Source organism: Quercus suber, unplaced genomic scaffold (genome assembly GCF_002906115.3).
Source record: "Quercus suber isolate HL8 unplaced genomic scaffold, Cork oak 2.0 scaffold_1739, whole genome shotgun sequence".
NCBI lineage: Eukaryota > Viridiplantae > Streptophyta > Magnoliopsida > Fagales > Fagaceae > Quercus > Quercus suber.
Window position 1 is genome coordinate 1 of NW_027071093.1, and position 3,801 is coordinate 3,801.

The 3,801-nt window shown below is 35.8% G+C and overlaps 1 long non-coding RNA gene across 2 annotated transcripts; it reads right to left on the reverse strand.

Moving 5' to 3' along the window:
• Positions 1-1,426: 1,426 nt before the first annotated feature.
• Positions 1,427-3,791, reverse strand: LOC136066070 (uncharacterized). 2 transcript variants are annotated; one of them, XR_010627591.1, is made up of 4 exons: positions 3,400-3,791; positions 3,153-3,296; positions 2,798-2,905; positions 1,427-1,567 (listed from the first exon to the last, which is right to left on the reverse strand). It is a non-coding gene; the product is annotated as an uncharacterized LOC136066070 (long non-coding RNA). The 2 variants fall into 2 exon arrangements; XR_010627592.1 differs by lacking the exon at positions 3,400-3,791 and having other exon boundaries at positions 3,057-3,166.
• Between the last annotated feature and the right edge of the window lie 10 nt (positions 3,792-3,801).

A 3,801-nucleotide genomic window follows, 5' to 3' on the forward strand; every position in this document is an offset into this window, starting at 1 on the left:
CCGTCCCAAAAAAAAAAAAACTCTCTTTCTCATTTCATTACTCGGATTAAATATTGTAAATTAAAGGAATATGCATAATTATTAAAATATTAAAAATTAAATCTTTGACCCGAAATAAACTTTAGAGATCAGATGATTAGATATTAACAAAACCAATTGGGGCATTGATTTTCACATTCTTTATTGTATATTATCTATACATATCACCTATTTTAAGTTGTAAATGTAAACATCACATGTAAAATTATACACATTAAATATACGAGATGTACATCAACAAATGTAAGAAAACAATTACAGTTAGCAACGTGTTTATCCTTGGAAGTATATCCATTTGATCTTCCCACTTAGATGTATCCATTATCCAAAATTATCGAAATAAACAAAAACAAAAACAAAAATGGTTGTGTCACACTATCGGGAGGACAAGGATAAAAACATTCTAATTTGCTGGGTACAGGTGAAGTATATTCTCATCAAGTTTTAGGATTGAATCGCATCCCCAACCAGAAAGCGTGCAAAAAGTCCGAGAAGGGTTTGGTGGTGAGGGTTTGGTAGTATATTTAATGCATAAATTGGTACGATTCAGGATTCAATTTGAAACTATCGAAAATTATATGGTTTAATTTTTCAACAGTGTTAAACTTCAAGGTTTTCTAAAGTCTAAATTATAATTTAAACAAAAGAATATTTGAAACTCAAAAGGCCAAAGCTAAACATGGCCTATTCCAAAAATTTCCAATGATCAGATGATAAAACTAGGAGGTACCAACACTAGAGTATTAAACAAAGGCAATCCTCCAATCACATAAAAGCATATATTCATCTACACGCCGCAAGTAAATAGATCTTGAGAATAAAACAATATGTATCATTTCAAGCTCCTAATTCACTTTTTAAAAAAAGAAATCAAACAATATCAAGCACTGATCGAGAAATTAAATTTACAGCAGGGGAATCCTTCCTTTTCTTCTCCGTTTTTTCCTTTGACGAGTTCATGTTTCTGGAAAATTCAGTGTGGATTACCCCAACATGGTATCTATTTGTTGTCGGTCTAACCATAAATTGGCATACAGTGTAATAACTCTTATTGTAGGTATATACCGCACCTCGAAAGCAACACTGATTTAAAAGGTATCATCCCTTAAATCTAACAACAACACACGATATGTCATCTTTACTGTCTCTTTTCAATGCTTCAGCTGTTAATTGCTTAGCCGCTTTCTGTGGGTCTTTGATCCTTCTTGCAATATCAACTGCTTCTTGATTAGGCATTACCTGAATATAACGTGCAAAAGGGAAAACGATCTCTTAAAGGTTTACACTAATGCAAGGACAATGTAGACAATCATGTGCCATTTTTTGTATGAACGTGTAGATGGTACTACAGATCTTCAGAGTGAAACAATTACCTTCCAAAGACCATCACTAGCAAGGATTAAAAGTTCAGTATTGGCATCTACAAGAGTCTCTTGTATGTCTGGGTCAGATCGCAAATGTGATTTGAGGCTCTTGTCTCCAAAAGCACGAGAAACTGCCAGCTGCCCGTTGACTCTAGGGACATCCCCTGATAAGATGGCATGACAGAGATCAGGATTATTGCTGTAACATTACCCAACTTCCAAGCTTACCAAATCAAAACACCACAAAGAAAATACCATATCCAAACAGTTATGAATAAACACCATAAGACTTATTGTTTCATTCATAAAAGCTGCTACATTGTGTCTGTGACATATGCAGATCACACAGATCTTTGGCTTAAATCTATTTTATTGGCACTTAGCAAAGTTACTAATGATAAAGATATTTCACATTATTGGAAAGAAAAACAAGTGAGTAGTTTGAATTCATTAAAATTTGCAAGAGACAAGGATAAAGTGGTAACCAATAGCCGGTATGGTCAAAGCACCTTGACTAAGAGAAAGAATACACTTGAATTAAAACTCTTGGCATGGTTAAAGCAAACTGAAGAAAAAACATGTAAAAATCAGTATGGGTGCTCCTTCCTAAGCTTGGACCCACTTTATTCTGCATAAGTCCCCATTGAGAGCAGGGACCATATTTTCTTTGAATGGTCTTTCACACAAATAATTTGGAGGAAGATTACATGCCTGTGTCTGGTTAAAAACTCAAAGTGTCAATGGGATGCTGTGATTGAATTGGGTACTAGAGAGATCCACAAAAAATTTCTCAAAGCCATGTTATGTAAATTGGGCATGGCTGCCACTGTTTACGATATCTGGCTTCAAAGAAATGCCTGGGTCTACAGAGGGCATATCAAATCTGAAGATTCCATCATCACCTCCATCATGTGAGATGTTAAAGCTTGATTTGAGATTTGCAAGAAGGTGAAGGTGAAGCTGTCACTGCAGTAAAAGTTTTATGTTCAAATTGGAGCATCTCTTATAAAGTTTTTAAGAACTGAGGAGGCTTTGCTGTTCTGGTTTATACTTGCCTTAGTTTTACTGTGTAGTAATTCCTAATAGTGCTGATGTATGTGTTGGTTGTTCTGTGGTATTAGGGTACTATTGTCTTGTGCTGCTGTGGGTTTTGGTGTGGTTCTGTGTGGTGCTAGTATGCACTGAGAAGTAGAAATGTTGTGTTCTTTTTTCTTTATTAATGAATTTATCTCTGTTTCATAAACAAATATATATATATATATATATGACCAACATGATAATAAGCAGATTGCTGAGCAGCATAGATTTGTCAAAGGAAGCCAAAAAAAAATCAAGTGACACCTAAGATATACAGAGTAGCACGTTAAAAAAAGATATGTGCAGCAGGGACCCACCCACTTCCTTATAGAGAATTAGAAGTCCCTATTTCTGAAAGAAAGCCCTGAACTTGACCACCACCCAAACTTTTGGTGTCATCTGATATTTACCTAGTATCAACAACTCTGGAGAAGAACAAAACAGCATCATAGTCATCAAGAGGTATAAGCCACATGCTGAGGTATGATACCAAGTTACAAACTCAAAGGAACACCAAAGCAGAGGGCATCCATTTTCACTAGGAGATCGTTTTCTTAAGAGTCAGTTTGGGAATACCTTAGGCTGGGCGTACTATGTATATCACAAACCCAAGACATTGGAGAACTCCCACAAGCCTACAACTATTCAATATGATGACAATAGAGTTATCACCTTCTGCATGGATGCAGGAAATTTTTCTTGTTTTTCTCTTCTTATAGCAAAGAAGGATATCCACTCTGTTTGTGTTATCTCATCCAAGAGGCTCATGATACCCCTAAAAAAAGAAGTCCCTCTCTCCCAATCAACCTGGCTACACTATAGAGCAAAACCCACAATTCAAGGTCATCAGATGTGGGTCTTTCAAAGGGCAGCAGATGCAGTACTATCAGATACTTGTTGACAAAAAATAGTGTAATACCTTTATGATTTTGGACAACACGGATCAGATCGTGAACTCCCTTGTATTTTTCTGAAGTGCCCCAGTGGACTATAAAAATAATTAAGTTATTCCTTGGTTTATTTGATACAGTAACACTAGTGACCAATAGACAGTGTAAGCAAACTCTTTTTTCTGGGTAGTCTTGCATCCAAAGTGAGGAGCACTAAATCCCACCCAACCTCCCAACATGAGAGACATCTAGATGCCTTAAAGATTCATCACTGAAAACCTAAAAAAGTGTCAATACAATGAAAATTTCATGCAGCAATCATATGAGAAATTTGGGATAAGGCTTCTTGTTGTTGTTGTTGCGGTAATCATATGAGAAATTTGAATCGAACAACAAAACTTTGGGGGGGGGGAAAAAAAAAAACTTCTTCT